The sequence below is a fragment of the Lathamus discolor genome, chromosome 5 (assembly GCF_037157495.1).
Source record: "Lathamus discolor isolate bLatDis1 chromosome 5, bLatDis1.hap1, whole genome shotgun sequence".
NCBI classification, from domain to species: Eukaryota; Metazoa; Chordata; class Aves; order Psittaciformes; family Psittacidae; genus Lathamus; species Lathamus discolor.
Window position 1 is genome coordinate 56,599,576 of NC_088888.1, and position 19,196 is coordinate 56,618,771.

At 42.3% G+C, this 19,196-nt stretch overlaps 1 long non-coding RNA gene across 5 annotated transcripts in view; it reads right to left on the bottom strand.

Moving 5' to 3' along the window:
* The window catches only part of LOC136015255 (uncharacterized), a 30,317-nt gene extending 15,559 nt beyond the window's left edge, over positions 1–14,758 (bottom strand). Inside the window, exons 1-2 of one of the 5 annotated variants that reach the window (XR_010613125.1) lie at positions 14,439–14,607; positions 14,254–14,335 (exon numbers count right to left, since the gene is read on the bottom strand). This is a non-coding gene — a long non-coding RNA (uncharacterized LOC136015255). The other 4 variants (XR_010613124.1, XR_010613128.1, XR_010613127.1 and 1 more) reach the window with 4 other exon arrangements.
* Positions 14,759–19,196: the final 4,438 nt, after the last annotated feature.

The window sequence follows — 19,196 nt, forward strand, 5'->3', positions numbered from 1 at the left end:
GTCCCTACCGGTAATCAGGCTATGTTAGTGAATGCCATCAAAGAATTAGGGGAGGGATTGAAAGCACAAGCAGAAACATCCTGAAACCAAGTGTTCGCAGCCCTCGCTCCTCTCCGCTCGCCCAGCCAACCAGTACCGGCAAAAGCTCTGAGAGTCCGCTGTTTCCGATGCGGCCAGCAGGGCCACTTCCGGCGAAACTGCCCCGCCGGAGCAGTCTGGTGTCCTCAATGCCAATCTGCTTCGCACAGCCCTGCCGCTTGCCGAAGACTACAGGGAAACGGGGGACAGAACGCGAGGGGGACCCGCGTGATGACACAAGTAGCCCCCCATGTTGCTCCCCAACCACCCTGCAACCAGCCACCGCAGGAAGCCTCGGCTTGGACCTGGCAACCACAATAGATACTACCCTAATAAATAACACCCCCCAGCGAATCCCATCAGGAGTGAAAGGACCCATAATGATCAACGAACAAGCGGTTGGGGCCCTTCTGATTGGATGGTCGTCGGCAAGCATTGGAGGACTCAACATCATAACTGGTCTGATCGACGCTGATTGTCAAGGTGAAATCCACATCATGGTACAGACATTCCACCTGCCAATATATATTCCTGCCGGTTCAAAAATTGCACAGCTCATACCTTTACCACACCTTGCTCAAGGATTCCCTGCCGACTCCCCTCGCCGTGGAGAAGGGGGCTTCGGCTCCACGGGCCCAGCAGTAATGTTAACGGTGGGTCTGGGCCAACGACCTCAAAAACAAATGACACTGGAATATAAGGGACAGCAAATTCACCTGTTTGCCTTGCTAGACACAGGGGCTGATGTCACTGTGGTAGCTGAACATAAGTGGCCCGCTACCTGGCCAACCTACCCAACAGGAGCCACTGTTACAGGCGTGGGAGGGGTAACGACCGCCTGTCAATCCCCGCGACTACAGATTACCATTGATGATAAGGTGGTCGACTCTACTGTACAATTAATACCGCTCCCCTCACAAATACATGCCTTGGTGGGGCGCGATGCGCTAGCCCAAATGGGGGTAATACTCACATCCAACTCTCCTTTTTAGATAAGGCCATTGCATGGACTTTCCCCATCCGCCTCACATGGACAACAAATGAGCCCAAATGGGTGGAGCAATGGCCTCTAAAAAGGGAAAGTCTCGAACAAGCTCATCACCTAATAAAGGAACAGTTCCAACAAGGACACCTCCGCTTATCCATGAGTCCATGGAACACGCCTATTTTTGTAATAAGAAAGAAGTCTGGTAAATACAGGTTACTCCATGATTTGCGTGCTGTCAACGAGCAAATGCAACCAATGGGAGCTTTACAGCCTGGACTCCCAAATCCCAGTATGATCCCAGACCAATGGTCCTTACTTGTTATGGACCTGAAGGATTGTTTTTTCACAATTGGACTGCATCCAGATGACATGCAGCGCTTTGCATTTACTTTACCCTCTATTAATCGGGAAGCCCCTGCTCAGCGTTATGAGTGGACAGTATTACCGCAAGGAATGCGGAACTCACCTACCCTTTGTCAAGTATGTGGATGCAGCCCTTCAACCACTCCGTAAGACCTGGCCCAGTGTAGTTATATACCATTACATGGATGATATTTTATTAGCTCAAAAGGAGCCCTTTACCACCGTACAACTGCAAACTGTAGCGGAAAAACTGAGTGACTGTGGACTGACAATAGCCCCGGAAAAGATTCAACAAACAGCTCCTTGGAAATACCTGGGCTGGACAATCACTGATCATGAAATACGACCACAAAAACTGACTGTGGATACACACATTCGAATGCTACACGATGCCCAGAGGCTTCTAGGTGACCTACAATGGCTCCGCTCGGTTGTCGGGATTCCAAATGAACTGCTTGATGGTCTCTGTCCCCTACTAAAGGGAATGGACCCGGCCTCTACTGTGGAGCTTTCCCCAAAACAAAAGGGGCTGTTGCAATCCATCACAGAATCTGTTACCAATCATGTCACTGCACGACGACTACCAGATGTTCCGATAGATCTACCCATTCTAACTGGCCCCAAATTCCTTCTCGGTGCCATTTCCCAGGCAAAAATAAAAACGGGGGAGGGTCGTGGCCAGCCTGAACGTATAGTATTGGAATGGATCGCCCCCCCCGTTGCAGCCGCGCCGTACAGTGCAAGAATATATTATCACTCTGGCGGACTTGATAAAAAAGGGCAGACTGCACATCCTTGCCATTATGGGGCTACCCCCAAGAGAAATCTAAATTCCCATGAGGCAGACCGACTTATATTGGTATCTGTGCTCCTCTATGGAACTTCAAGCGGCACTATTAGAAAGTGGTTCGCTGATCACTACGCGGCCATTGGAATCACCTACCCTGGCATGGATGACTAACCACCATTGGTTAAAGAAACCCAAACAGTCGCTTCAGCCCCTTGCAAACACAATCACGGTGTTTACAGACGCCGGCCAACGATCACGAACAGCAGCGGCGACGTGGAAAGATGGGGCTGACTGGCGGCACCAGATTTTACAGGCGCAACCCAAGGATACGCTTCAAACCTTGGAGTTGTATGCTGTAGTGTGGGTATTCCTCCAATGGCTTCACCAGAAGATCAACATTATAACAGACTCCCTGTATGTGGCCGGAGTAGCTAATTGTATTGAGGACGCCGCCATACGTGATTTGAAGAACCAGCGGCTGGCAAGTCTCTTGATGCAGCTAAAGCATGCTATTGACCTCAGATCGGAGCGTTACGCAGTGTTGCATATTCGTAGTCACCAATGGAACGAAGGACTCGGGGAAGGCAGTGCAAGAGCAGACCGCCTCGTCACAATAATAGAGGCCCCGGTTCCCGCTTTTGAGAGGGCCCGATGGGCGCATATGATCTTCCATCGGAATGCAAAGGGCCTCCAACGCAGCTTTGGCATTTCACTGACTGAAGCGCGAGCTATCGTTCAGGCCTGTCCCGTGTGTAGCTTCCACAATCAGGGGATAGGCCTCGGAATCAGAGTAAATCCCAAAGGACTACGGTCCAACGAACTGTGGCAAATGGATGTTACTCACGTCCCAGAGTTTGGTCGACTAAAACTCATACATGTAACAATAGATACTTATAGCCATATGATGTGGGAGACTGCACAGCCAGGGGAGAAAGCTCGAGACGTCAAAAGGCACCTGACGGCCTCCTTTGCAGTTATGGAAAGGCCTGCCTCTATTAAGACAGACAACGGTCCAGCATACAGCAGCAACAGCGTTAAACAATTCCTACAGCTATGGGACATTAAGCACGTCACCGGCATTCCACACTCGCCAACTGGGCAAGTGGTTGTAGAACGAGCAAATTTCACATTAAAAAATTATTTGTCGAAACTAAAGGACGACATTTCTGATCCAAGAGAACGTTTAGCCAAAGTGCTGTTTGTGCTCAATCACCTATGCATTTTTGGCCACCATAACGAACCTCCCATTGTTGTTCATTTTCCTAAAATGTCTGATCATCCCACAATTGATATGCAGGTTTACTACAGGGATCCACAGACAGGTGTTTGGGGGGGCCCTGCCAAGGTGATATATATGGGGCGGGGTTATCTGTGTATTCTTACCCCCACAGGTACCATCTGGGCGCCTAGTCGTTGGGCCAAACCTGCGGTGACGCCTGGCTCGACAGAACTCGCTGAGCAGAACTTAACCAACTGACAATCCATAATACTTCAAGCCCAGAGGGCAAGTCCACTGCCCCCTGTAGGGGGAATGGGGGCCGCCGCACTGGGCCTCTTGATCCTGGGCATTGGCTGTGTGTCGCTCAGGGTAAATGGCGTGCTATAGCACATTGATCCCCGAGTTAACCTGTGGGTGACGTGGGCCAATCAGACTAATACTAATTCTTTTTGTCTAGCTCTTGCCTCTGCCACGAATCCCTTTCACACCTGTTTAATAGGGATTCCCAGCTATAATAATCAGAGTTTTGCAGCATATTCTGTTAACAGTTGTACCCGGGCAGACAATAGCAGCCAGTGTACGGCATTATTATTGTCCGGGTTAAATGTCTCCTTGCCATGGGACCCTCAAGAGATCGAATTGTTAGGCAGCCGTAGTTTAAACGTAACCGCCAATGAAACTGGTTGCATACTTTTAGGTAACTTTATTATTCATCAACGACAAAATACAACTTGGTTAACACCTAAAAACCCCACCTTTAACATTCCAACCTATGCGGTCAATATCGAGCATATGGGTGGGGGTCCAATCACGTGCGAATTTGGGCTAACCAAAGTGCCTTAGCACTTCCCCCAAACATTTTTCTCATTTGTGGAGATTGTGCATGGCATGGGATACCTCGCTTTGCACACGGAGGACCATGTTATTTGGGTCAGTTGTCATTATTAGCACTAAATAAGACAACAATCAGCGCCTTACGGGCTGTGTCTCGTAGGAAACGCAGCACCCAGCCACTTTCCCAAAACTGTGACAATAACGTTGAATTATGGTCCAGCACCTCCCGAGTTTTTGCTTCGCTTGTACCAAATATAGGAACAGCACACGCCTTGACATCAATCAGCAAATTAGCCTGTTGGGTCAGCAAGCAATCTAATGTTACTACACAAGTGTTAGAACAACTATCTCAGGACATGAACAGCCTGCGACATTCAATTTTACAGAACAGAGCAGCAATTGATTTTTTGCTTTTAGCCCAAGGACACGGTTGCGTAGAATTTGAAGGTATGTGTTGTTTTAATATATCTCAACATGGAGAGTCCATATATAAACAAATTCAATGGCTTAAGGAACATACCTCTAAGATTAAAACAACCACTGATCTTTTTGGTATCCCATGGGAGGATTGGGGCATCACTGGATGGCTGCACCAGCTTCTTCAAACTGAAATTCTCATTTTATTAGTAGTGTTTGCTGTATTAATGCTTTTTCCTTGCTTGCTATGATGTGCTTACAAGTTAGTCTTGCAGTCAATAACACAAATGTGGGGCCCTCGCACCCCAAATAAAAACGGGGGAATTGTGGGGGATTGGCTTGTCAAAAAGGGTCACATAGATATGCTGCAGCTGGTGGAGCAGGAATGTGGTAACCACCACAATCAGCAGGTTTAAGACCAGGAAGACAGAACAGCAAATCATCACCAAGGACACAGCATCCTCAGAAAATTGTATCTAGCAGAATATGTATAACCTGATTAGAAACCATAAACAGTGTCCTTGGAAAGCTACATTGTATCTAACAAAATATGTGTGACTTAGTTAGAAACCATACAAATAGGTGTTAAGACTTGGAATAAACCAAGCTTGCTGTTAACTCATATTGAGTCGTCCAAGTCTTCCTTTCACGACAGGACATCATGCCCAGGATGTAACGGGGAGACCTAAAAAGTGCATACAGCAAACGGGGTGGGGGGGGGGGAACTGCAAATAGCACACAGAAGAGCATGTTGGTCAGCCTTAGTAATGGTTGCCATGTTGCTGCATCCTTAGATCATGGAGGCTGCAAGTCATGCAATGTTTCTGTGGAGTGGTAATACCTTTTATTAGACTAATAAGATGGAAAAAAGACCTGATGTTCATCTGGGCACATAAGCCCTCTGAGGTCACTCACTGTGTGACCAAAAGCTTGAGTGGCACTCTGTCCCATTATAAGCCAGTCTAATAAAAGGCAATTACCTCCTTCCACAAGCCTCATCTGACACATATTATACCACAGGCAGTCTCTGCATAGAGATGATAGTGAAAAATCACGACAGTGGTTTAGCAAGAATCATGTACCATCATAATACATAATCACTCAAGACTGATACAGCATTTCATCTAAATGCTATAAGCAGCAAAAAAGCTATGCCAAAAAAGCAAAAAAGCCCTCATATTCAGGAAGATAACATATTCAGGGAACTTCATAGATTGAGGGAGCAGCACCCTACTAAGTCTGTAATGCCGAGCTATGGAGAAAGGCAGCTGGCGGAAATTCAGTCCCTGGGAACAGGGAAGAACTTAATTATCACACTGGTATTTATTAAAAGAAGTTCTTGTATTACAAGAGCTGTTTCTCTTAGAAAAAAAGAAGAAACACAGGAGAGAGAGTTAGCCAACAATCTGTCCTGAACAGACGAGACTCACTTCACCTGGAGAAGCAGAGATTATGTACATTCAAACTACTAACATCGACAGCCTCCTGAATTAGCTTTAGAGGTCAGGTCTTCAAGAAAGTACTCAAAAGCTCTGAAAAGGTCTTCAGCTGGCTCCATGACTTTCACCACCAGTTCTCTCAGAAAAGCCTCAAGTTGGACAAGAACACATTAGGCAATTTAAGTTCTCCAATGTTTTCTTACAATACAGGATTAATTAAGAAATGTATCCTCATAATACACTTGTACTTCAGACATAACTGAGTAACTCTGCCACAAGCATATGGCACTCCAGGCACGCTACATTTCAGCCACCCTCAGGCATCAAAAATGTTGTCTAAGCTAATGACTCCAGACATGCACATTCAAGAGGTAATTTATCCCGTATTAGAAGAAGGTGCCTTAAAAGATCTGATTTTCAGACTAGAGTTCCTCAGTTCAGCAGATAGATTTATTTCTTCAATTGCCTACCCTGATACATGAACACAAAATTATTATTATTAATTTGGCAAGTACCGAGATCCTAAAGACATTATTTGGGAATATTCTTCAACAGTTTTTGGAAAAATGACTGGTTTGCAGAACACAGATGAAGTGGCCCAGCCTATGAAATGCAGTACATAGCAGGCTGTTGGCTACCACATTTCGTTGTCAGGTCAGTCTAATCCCATAATAATCCCAGTGTCCCACAGCAACTGACAGTTTTATAACAGAATATACTACTTTTTCATGATCAGGATTAAAACTGAAATGACCGTTTCCCAATAGTACCCCAATAAAGAAGGATTTTTTTGACTGTTGAGGATGGTCATACAGAAGAGAAAAAAACTCTTCCCATCCATAAACAAAGAAAGAATGCACATGCTCACAGACTTGTTACGTATCAGCTTTAGACAGATTCAACACATTGTTCTAATGATTGAAGAGTGGAATCCATTAAGCCTGTTTTCCCTCAACCTGATGAACAAACGCTAGCACTTTGCTGATCTCCTGTGGATCACGTTTATCTATTTCAATACAAGGTAAAGGTTCCTAAACCAACTAAAGTAGAACACTGAATAAAAGCAGTGAGAAAGATACAAAAAGACTGCATAAGAAGTTCTTATTATGTTTAGCACCTCACATTCTCAAAAGGTTGATGAAAAGTAAAGAAGCATGTAGATGTGACTGGTACCCCCGGCTCCCAGCTCCTGGTAATGCTGTTAGTATAGCTAACATCATTTCATAAGGCAAGCAGCCATTCTCTGTGACCAAACAGGTCATGTATTTGTTCCCTTTCCCCTCATTATCAAGCGCTGAAGGTCCTGTGAGCCAAGCAGACAAACCAGACAGATTTCTTCTTCCCCTCCCTACTCTTCTCAAGGCTCCTGGGCATCAGACCAATTACTCCCTTTCTTGTTGGCCTTGAAGGTCCCAGGCACACAGCCAGCCAGGTGCTGTTGACAACCCATCACACAACAGCCCACAGAACATTATCTGTAAAATCAACCAAGTCCTAAGTGGGGCACATGGACCCAAACTGCTGCTGGTCACTGAGACCTGTGACCCTGCCCCAGTGACAAGGGATACCTCCACAGTTGGCTGCTTCCTTCCAGGAATGAGGAAGTGACTCCTATTCTTTGACTGAGTGTAGATTATGATTGTTACACTGATACAGCAAACCTTGTATTAAGATTTGACGTGACCTGCAGAGGACTCAGGCGATTAGAAACCTTAAGTTGTACTTGCTGTAAATGCTGTATTACACTACTTACAAACTGTACTACATTGATTTTGCTAATAGAAAACCTGTGCCATTCTAACTGTAAATTCTATGCTATATTTATCGTAATATGCTGTTAAGAAAATAAAGTTTTAGTTGTAACTACAGTTTGGTATTATCATCATTCTGTCCAGGATACCTAAAAAACTCCTCTATCCCCTTCTGTCAGGTGACAGAATAGGAGGAGGAAAATGAGTCTGAAGAACCAGAACAAGCAAGCTTGCACACTTCCAGTGTTCACATTAACTGAAATGGGATATTTCAGTTCTAAAATGAGTGCTGTTTATACAGCTGTTTAGATACAGATGTTTGATTTGCAGGTGTCATGATTTAAGCATTTAACTGCCAGCATTTCGGGAACATACAAAATTGAGCCTTCTGGGAAAATACAGATTGTGCCTTTGAGTCTTTTGACATTTTTAGCTGAAGAATATGTATTAGATTGCTCATGATGAAAAGTTTTCTTGTACCACTGTGTGAATAACTGAAGAATACAGAAGCTGTAGTCATACTGTCTGCAGCCAGGATAACTTAATAGTATCAATACTAATTGATGCCCTCCAGCAACATTTGATTAAGGTTTTTCATACCTTACAAAGCAAATACTACTAACCAAGAGTCCAAGAGTAGAATGCATCTGTATCTGTGACCTGAAAGGCATCATACAAATAAGTAGAAGTATTATATTTAAAACAGATTAACAAACTCAGTATATTATTACCTAGAACTATAAACTGGAGTTACTTTCCTTTTTATCTCTCACAGCAACTTTTCCTGTCCTTTCTGCAGAAAGGATGCTGGTGCTTACCAGAACCATATAGTTCTTGCTTAGCAAAGCCCAACTCATACTGCATAACTTTATGAAAGCAATTGAAAATGAAAAACAAACACAAAGCTTAAGTGACATCTCTGTGTCCAAAAAAAAAAGGCAAAACAAAACACTTAGTACTTGCAGTAGTAAGGACAAAAGTACGTTCAGGTGCCAAAACCAGACATAGATGTGGCTGAAGTTGTTATGACCGTCAGTGGAAAAAAAACCCCAAACACCCAAAAAACCAAAAACTCAAAAAAACAAAACCAAAAAACACCCACCAAAACCACAAACAGACTGAAGTTTGTCCCCAGAATGGAACTGGAAGTTGGAGAGATGAGGGAACAAATTCTTCTCCTTTTGTAATTAGAAGGTCTTTTACAAATAATCTTACAGAGTTTAAATGGTAACCGAGATTTCTGAATTTGGACAAAACCCCACAGTGAAAATACCAAACACCCACCCTGTTCCCACAAAAGCAGGCCCTCAAAAAAACCTCTGGGCTATATTCTTCTTACCTTCTGTAAGTCGATACTGCCCAGATAGCTCAAGTAAACTCCACTAAGCATCTTGATATCCACTGAGAAACCACTAAAAACCACAAAGTCTATCCAGTACATAAAAGTTCCTCAGCATAAGGCTTAATAACACAATTCCTGTAAGAACTCCCCTACATGCCCCTCCCCCAGCCAAAAACCACACTAAACTTAGAACTGAAAAGAACAGCATTCACAGCAAAGAAAACTTACACAATATTATTCTGGGGCAGAAAACAGTGAGAGGAGAAAGCTATCAAAGGATTTGAAAGAGGAATATATGACAGTTGTGCTCTGCCAAAATCAGAAGAGCTTATATTAGCTAATATAAACATGCCTTCTTTTTCGTCCCCCAAAATACTAGTTTTCAGTAAGAACAAAATATGTTTTCAGTTTATCTCAAACTTTTTATAGCTGTTTCTGATGGCTGTCACTGAATTACCACGCATAAGATTATTTTTTCACATTAAGCTAAAATGAATATAAGAATAAAGAACAGAAATAGATGGGTGCAAAAAACCACACCCAAAGACTAAAGCTTTATTGCTTTCAGGATAAGTAAAAATGTTTATGAAACTTGTCACAATATTTGGAACAGTATTGCTGTGGGGTTTTTTTTTCCCCCAATAGGATGTGACAGATTGATTATTCAGAAAATAGAAAGAATCACAGCAGGCTCCTGGAATGTACCTATAAAGAGTTAGTCAAACAGTCTTGCTGGGTTGACTTGCAGCTTACATGTTTATGAGATGCTTCTAAATTTCACTCCAACCAGCAAAGAGAAACTAGCTAGGAAAACTGAAGTAGAAGGAAACTCTCATGAATTATCATAAAATGAAGATACAATCTTTAAAAAAAAAAAAAAAAAAAGGGGGGGGGGGTAACACCAGGATACAAAACAAGATAAAAATAAATTGAGAGAATTGATAGGACAGAGCTTAGATGCAAAGCAGCCTATAATGTATGAATAAATTAGACAGAAAGGATGGTGTACTGTAAGTTAGGAAGCACTGTATTTTTCTGAAGAAAAATAAGAGGAACAATCATCTGATTAGCAGGTTCAAAACTGAAGCCTTAAGACCAAAGCAAGTACTATTAAAACCAAGGGTATGCACACTTTAAGTACTGGGCTTTGAAGCTAAAAAGATTAATCCTGCCTTTGCTTCTAATTATACCCTGCAGCTATGCTCCAAGATACTGCATTGGACAAGACAATCAAGCAGATATTATACAAGGACAGCAAATCTGGTAGAAATACGACTGAGACAACCCAATCTACTTTTATGGCTACAGGGGCAGACTTTTACAAATTCCAAAATCCCAGATTTCAGCATGCATGCACTTAATCTTTACACAGAAAAAACCCAAACAAACCCCAATTCAGAGGCCCATCAAGAAGCTGAGAAATAGCTAAGTGAAGGCCAGCATATATGGAAGACAAAGTAAAACAGATTTTTAGTAACTTCTCATTAATATAAATTATTTGAAATACCAATGTTAAATAATGCTAGGTAATTTACAAAACTGAGCTAATTACATATTTTCATTCTTGGTCTGCACTTGTCAGAAAGCCTCGCAAAGCTTTCCAAACAAGATGTTGCTCTTCCTGCCAGTGAAATTGCTGAGCTAGTACTACAAATGCCCAGAATGGTACACTACTAATCCAGCAACTCGGGCCTCCGAGATGCATTCTAAAAAACATCTTCTATTTTCAGCCTTTTGAATCACAAGACCAGGTTTAGGCTTGTACATGTTAGCTTTGTGAAAAAAAAAAAAAACAACAAAAAAACCCAAAACCCCCATATGAATCACCATTCAATCCAATAGTCTTTCAATGAGATTGCAGTCAATATTCATTCCTGTCCTTCGGCTTACAGTTACAAAGATATTAAGGCATCCTTCCCCACAAAAAATTTCTCTTGGGGCAGGTCATAATTTCTTAAGACAAAGGCAAACTAATTCTCACCTTTTCAACGTAGAGGTTAAAATTACTAGGCTGTGCTTTCAGTCTTCTTGACATTATACTCCAATTCTAGATGATTACTTTCAGTTTGATTTAGCACTCCAATAGAGAATGATAGTCCAGAAGCCCTGAGTGCTTTGGCTACGTTCCCTCCCATGCAAGGGAGTCAGAGAATAAATACTAGGGCTCCTGTTAAAATGTTCTAGTAACTGTCACATATATAAAGAGTGCATAAAATTGAAGATCTGTTTTTTAAACTTAGTAACATAGCCAAGAGCCATGATTAATGTACTTTCAGAATAAACCAAGTCAGTAAGCATATCAGGTAAGGCTTTTGTACAAAATTCAGTACAAATAATCTTCATTTTGCAATGCAGTTTGATCATTTTAAGCCTTCACATATTACCATCACTAAACTTTTTTATTATTTTGCCTTTTTAAGTATATTCTCACAGCAGGATATTTACCTCAAAAAAGATATCCCAGCTAAAGAGTGATAATGGACCTGGATCAGGTCCCTGACCTGCTTCCCTGCACAGCTGGCAGACCCTGTACATACATATATCAAGCCACTTTACCTGCAACTCATCTGCCTCCTTCTCAGCTCATTAACACCAACTGGCTGCAGGTCAGACTGCTCTCAGAGTTAGTTGTGTCCCTAAGAGGAGCTAAGCAGGTTCTTGAGAAGTTAAGAGGTAAAGCTTTAACTGATCCTGTCATCACAAATAGGGAAACAATAGGAAAGGAAAGGAAACACTGGGTTCTGAAGTTCATTTGGGAGATGCTGTTAAAAAAAAAAAACAAAAAAAAAACCAAACAAACAAAAAAAAAAAACCAACCAATCAAAACAAACACCCACCACCAAAAACCCAACCAAACCACACCACCACCATCACACATCACAACCACAAAACTACAAATAAAGAAAGATAAATTTATAAAAGAGAAAGGAGTGACAGAACAAAGATTCAGAGAGTCAGCAGTACAAGGACCCTCTAGGCAACTTCACCATCTCTCTTTTAAAAGAGGATTCACATTTATCCAGTGGGTCTGTTACAGATCATAAAGTTATATACTTGTCATATTAGCTGCATATTTACATGCTGCACTGAAACTACTGCAGCACCACATCAGAGAAGAGCTTATAAACACCACTAACTTGTACCAGACATCTTATTTAAAAGAAGCACAGAGGGGCCCAAATATATTTCATTTACAGAATAAGCCACAAAATTAACACTTTAAAAGCTGAAAAGCTTTTACTGACTCAGGATTTCACAACTCCAGTATTTTAGTAATGAGCGACAATTTTTTTTTTTTTTTTACAATTTTTTCAGAATTTAAATTCCTTAATTCACTTATTTTAATGGAAAACTGTTAGTATTATTTAAACCTACACAATTCTTCTGCCATCAAATGATGTGGTTTCTGGAATCAGAATTGTGACATTCTTGCCAGGCATGAAGTAAAAAGTTGTTTTCAGCCACAACTGTTTTTCACTCAACAGCCTAAACATAATGCAAATCTGTAAGTCAAAGGCTATATGTAAACAGAATTCCCACATCCCCTCATGATGGCTACAATCCTTCCCAAGGGGACCCTCAGCTGAGGCTGTCCTTTCTGGTACACTGTTTGAATCATACATGCTGCAGAAAGAACTGTGCCTCACAAGCATATAAAGCCTCTTCATTGTATCTCAAGTGAGCTAACCCACACATTTAACAGATCAAACAGCATCCATGCTTTGCTTTTCTTGATGAGGCTTCCAACACAGAGCATCTCTGCATGTTTCCACTCTTCCTCTGTCCCCTTTACTTTTCCACAATTCCTCCCCCTGGTTTCCCTTACCTATACACCTGGATTACATGCAAGATGTGCTGCATCTGACTGGAAGAACTCTGACCCCCATGCTTCGGGGACCACCTAACTGATTACTACCCTTTTGTTGCAGTGAGCTGCTGAATTCCTTCTGTGGGTGCTATAAATAACCTGTGACTTTCTCTTCCATGAGGGTACTAAACTCTGGAAAGTTTGGAGGATCCTATCCCTTTTCAGGTGTCACAGGAGTGAAGGCACACACATACTGCATAGACTTCACAGAGGCACAGGACCTTTAAAGATGAGCTGTTGCCCATGACTGCCAGTAGAAGCGATCAGTCACAAAAGCCTTGAATACTATTGACCCTAAGGAAGTTCTGAAAAAAACCCCACAAACAAACCAAACCTACCCCCCCAAAACAAAACCCAAAACAAAACAAAACAAAAAAAAACAAAAAACCCAACACAAAATCACAAACCAAACAAAAATAAACCCAAAAAAACCAACCACTACTGAAAACCCCAACAGACTGAGAAAGACACAAAGATCTGTATTAAAATGAGTACCAATTTGCTGCATTTCACCCCTAGTTCTTAAACCCACGTCTGGATTTGTCAAATAGCTGATTTGTCAAGGCAGAGCTGAAACCAACAAACTCCCCACAACCAACCAAAGTGCCTCACTTCCATCATTTTACCTACAGAAATCACACAAGAAATCACAGAGCCCTTTGCTACTTAAGGCATTTGAAAACAGTATTTTATTAAAAGAAAAAAACCCAACACACCCCAACAAACAAAAAACATCCTCAGTGTGGCATTATTAAACTGACATTTCAGCTAAAGGGAAGCAGCACCCTCAAGAAAAAGCTGTCTTGCTTTCATGTTCATGAATGTAATCTCTTTCTTTGAATGATCTTTCAAGAACAGAATAAAACTGGCAAGAAAAGATAGCATACATCTTTCAAAGGTTGTTTTTGTGAGCCTCAGGCAGAATGACCAGGTCATTGCTAGGGACAGTTATAACGAGTCTCTGATACCTTTAAGTGTTAATTAATCGTGAGACATAGGAACTTGCAGAATCCAGTGTTACCTGAAGACAGATGTTTTCCAATAGTGCAGTATTCTTGCACAGCCTTCCTTTCAACAGTAGCTTGCTCTTGATTTGGAAAGACACATCCCAGTGCCCACAGCAGGCTGGTTAAGGATTAGTGCCATGCCGTCCCGCATACATACCGAAACCACAGGGAAACGCCACCACCCGTACCAACTCAGCCAGGCATCACCTGGGACCACTCTGACGGCAGCCAGGAGCCATCTAGACACAAGGCAGTGGAAGGCTGTCACCAACACCGAGGCCGCAGCATGCCGCTGCTCGGCTGAGGCAAACACAGTCTCTACAGAACACTTCAAACTCTCACCTGGCTGAGGCACCCCGCATCCTTAAAAGTTACTAACTCCCCACAGGAAGCATAAAGAGCAGCTTAACCCGGGGCAGTGTTAAGCTAGGGAAAGGCCGAAGCCTCAGCTCTCCCTGTCCGAGCGGTGGCAGCCACGGAGGCGGCGGGGAGGCGCAGCCGGGCCGGGCTCCCCTCACCTCACGGGAGCGGGCACCCACGACCAGAGGCCAGGCTCCCCGCCCGCGGCATTCACGGCAGTGAGCGGCACAGTGGAGCGCCGACATCTCGGAGACAGCCATTCCCGCTCCACGCAACGAGAGAAGCCGAAAGGGGCAGACACCTTGGTCCAGGGCGGAAGTCCCGTGAGACCGGCCGCCTCCTTTATTGCCGGGAGTGGGAAGGGATTACCCTTAACCAAGATGGCCTCACTTATTCCCTGTGCCCTAATGGGCGTTTGCCTATCGCCACCTGCTCGTAGTTTGCATGTAGTTGCTGCGGTTTCGTTAGTTTCGCATTTAAAGAAGCCCTTGGCATTCCTTCCCGTTAGCTGAGCCTTTGTTGCTGTGAACTTTTTGTGTGCCTCCTGTGTCAGGTGGCTTCCACCATGGCTTTCATTTACCCATTTGCTGTTGGCCCGTGTGTGTGGCTGGTACTGCCTCAGTGTCAGGCCCTAAGTGATTTGCTTAGTGGTAAAAAAACAGTGCAGGAAAAACCTGGAGGACAACTAGCACAACGCATCCTCTGCTGGCTGGGCATAAAAGCTGTCAGTGTCACCATTTACCTGAATTTAAATGCTTTCATATGGCAGAAAATGGGGCCTGCATACAGCAGCTAGGAGTTTTGTTCCTTAGGCTTTATCTGGAAATGAGGATGCAGTGTTCTGTTCTTGCAGAGCACAGCTGGTGGATGTGTCCATGGTGATGGTGAAGCGAGGAAAGTGATTGGACTGCATGACCTCTGTGCTTCTATGGATTCATTTTTCAGGATCAAGAATACTGCTGTCACATTCACATTATTATTAAATAAAATACATATTTCCTGGGGCCTGGAATAAATATTTAACTAATGTGTTTTCCTGCTTAAGTCAGCTCAAGAAAATGCTAGGAGATGAAGTCAGAGATAGGGGCTCCATGTAACTCTTGTGTGACTGTGTGAAGCATTCCAGTATCAAAAAGGATACACTGTAGAGTCAAACTGCTTGCTTCTGTTAGAGTAAGGTAGTAAGGAGAAAGGAAATTACACTGATAGCAGTCAGACAATACACGTAATGAAAGAATTGATGGGTTTCATACTGATGCAAATGACTAGAAATAATCACAGTAAGATACAAACCTGTGTATCAAAGCAATCAAATAGTGGAATAGCAATAGTAAAATTTTAAGTTGTGACACAGAAAGACATGATGACACAAAAATGTTTTACTGTTCACAGAAGAAAGAAATAAAGCATGCGTAATAGTGAGACACTGCTGTGTACTGAAGTGGTGGCAGAGTTTAAAGGAAAAGAACTGGGTAGGTTCAAATTCTCTTGTAGAAAAATACTACAGGAGGCTCAATTGTATCATGTTGGGTATCTGCTAAAAACATTGACTCTCATTTGTTTAGGGGTGTCTTGAGTACCCAGTATTATTAGAAAGATAAACTCGATGCAGTATTTAGTCATGGTGGCTGGATTCCATTTCCCAGTATAGGCTGGAGAGCAAAAATTATATTATTAACAGTGAGACACAGTCAAAAGTCCTAGTGAAAGTTACCAGACTTCATCAAAGGGTCTCTGGTCTGAGAAAAACAGTGTATTTTACTAAACAAGCTTTTAGAAAGCAGTTAGGATACCATAGAAAAGCTGTATATAATAACTGCATTTATTCAGTTGAAATAAAATACAGCAAGAAACAGACAAGTCTTCAAAAGGGTACATTTTTAGAAAGGTAGAAAACTAGTCAGAGGTGAAAATGAAAACCTCTTAGTCATCTATTAATGACATTTCTGACAAAATAACTTTGGAAACTTTTTGATGAAGAGTGGTAGTATTGCACTAGAAAATTAGAAAACGTACAAGAAAAATCTGGTAGTTTTGAGAAATGAAGTGATAGGATGTCTTTGCATGACTGAAAACCACAGACATGTACTATGAGTGCTGAGGGGGAGCTCTAGGAACGTGTTTCTTGGAAAAGTGAGAAATTTCTCTGGGTGTCCCAGAATGGTGTGGGTGCAGATGAGGAACACAGGTATGTGTACTGTCAGGAGCAGTAGCTGCTCCTTCAGAAAGGTTTGTCGTTGCTCCTTGAGTGAAGACACTGGAGTACGATTTTGTATCAGAAATAGCCCTCAAAGCCGTAGGCCAGAGGGACGTTCCTTAAGCTAAAGAGATATAACATACTTACATGTTCAAATTAAAATCCTTCTGGGTAAGATGTGAACGTGGTTTTAACGTGTGCCCCTAGGTGGTGCTAACGTTATTCCAGTGGTCAAAATCGCAGCTCTCAGAAACGTTTCAAATACCATTGAAAATATTCTGTGCACAGCTTTTGAGTGGAAGGAGGTGCATCTGTTCAACAGACCACATATTAATGATTTGCAACTAAGAAGAATCCACACACTAATTTCTGGTAAACGAATTGCCCATAAATTTACGCTTAAATAACAGGTCTTGTTTGAAGCCAGAGAAGCTAATAATTTAAAAAATTGAGTTTAAACCCCCATTTTTTAAGCAAATATTGAATAAAAGAATTGAGACACATGGGATATTAGTTTGCTTACTATTTGGAGCACCATCTTACACAAGCAGTAATCTAATGACTGAGCTTATATTTATACTGTATTACAGCTTGCAATTTTTATCTTTCCTATATGTAGCATATAGTAATTCTCATGTTGTAGGATCTGTTGTACTAAAGTCACTTCCAACAGTTCTCAGGCCTTTGGCAAAGCAAGCCCTTGTAAGCCTTTAAAGTATTTTGGTGAGAAAGCAAAACAGAGCTTTGTACTGGAATACATTTGTGCACAGTTTGCAGAAAATTGAAGGAGCTGGCATTATTTTGTGCCTACTGTAAAACAGTATCTGTTCTTTGATATTCAATAAAAGATGATTCATCCAGCCATGTTTCCTTTGGACTATAGTGTAAAATTTCTGCATAGTTCAGGATACTTTTTCTTCCTCCTGCTTCATTCATACATACTTCCCTTGGCAGCCTAGGTTGCTTGGCATTCTGATGCTTACTTAGAGGTTTTGGATACCAAAAAATGAGAACTCACTTCTGGGTCGTTATTGCTGCCTGACGATTTTCCTTATTAGCACTGCAGTTTCCGGTTGAGGCCAAGTCCAAAGTTCTGTAGCTCACCTCAGTGCTTCATTAAATTAAAAGGAAATGTGTTTGAGGCAGTAGCTCGTTTATGAGTTGCATTTATCGGTGGGCTGTACAGCCTGGTGAGAGGGGTGGTGGCTGGGTGGTGGGGATGTGCCTTAAACTTGCCACATTCCAGCCCCCCAGGAGGCACTTTGCTGTCTGTACTCTGCCTGGGGGAGTGCAGGAGGGACTGGCAGTGAACCAGCTCCCTTCCTGGCATGTATCTTGGTGCAGTGCTGTGCTACATCTGTTTTCGGTCAGGGCCAGTACCAAATGACCTTGTGGATTCAACTGGGACTTGGGAGTACAGTGATGTCAGGGGAAATTTTGATTTCACTGTGGTCAATATAGTAAAACTCCACTAATTTCTCTGAATCTAATCAGAAGGGTCTGTTTAATAAGGGCTAGCCAACCCTGCTGATCTACAAATTGTATGTGGAAGTCTTTGCATGACTGAAAACCACAGGCACGTACTAAACATTGCTGAGGGGGAACTCTGGAAATGTGCTTTTAGGCAAAGTGAGTCCCTGGATAGGGTGAGTGCACACAAGGCATGTAGGCATGTGTATGGCCAGGAGCAGTGGCTGCTCCTGCAGTAATGGTTGTCCTAGCTCCTCTGACAACAGATGATTCTTGTCATTTTATGAATACTGAACAGACAATAAAGGAAAATTACTATAACCAGAACAGAACTTTGGTGGGGCTCAGTTACTTAAATTTGTCTATTTCTTTGCATTTCTTGACTCTTTATTTTCTAAAGTTCATTGTCCTAGGTCATCCAGTCTGAAATCCACCACGCATTTTTCATCCCTTAGGAATCTCTTTTGGATTAGATGTTGTTCACTGTTGGAACAACAGTAGGACCTGAGGACAGACAGTGTCTTGTAGGGCTGATTGTTTAATTTGAAAGGCAATGTGGCCATGTGCAATCAGCATGGGTCTTAGCGTGGTGAGCTAACCACATAGGTAATACAAATCACTCACTGCTTATGGGTAATTAACCTGCTAATTATTCACAAAACATTTTGCTCTGTCGTGGTTTCGTAAGCTGACAGGAATCACCCAAGCTGAAAGAAACCTTTAAACATTCTTTTTACCATTGCCTTACTTCGTGTCAAATCACATCGTATCTCCAAACAACATTTTTGTACATACAATGAGGTAATAGTGGAAAAAGAAACTCCTTCCTTCCATGTGAATGCCAGCTGTCATTTCAAGTAACCAGAGATACTCATCAGTGTGAGGAATAAAGGCTTACAAATAATGTGCTTTTGAAGACCATGTACCTGTTCCCAATTTGAGTTTTAGTGTTTGGGGAAGTTTTAGATAAGATTTAAATTTTAGGTAACATCCGAAACTTAAATACTGATATTCTGATTCTACAGGTTTATGCCTCAGTTTTTTGAGTGTTTTTTTTTTTTTGTTTGGGTTTT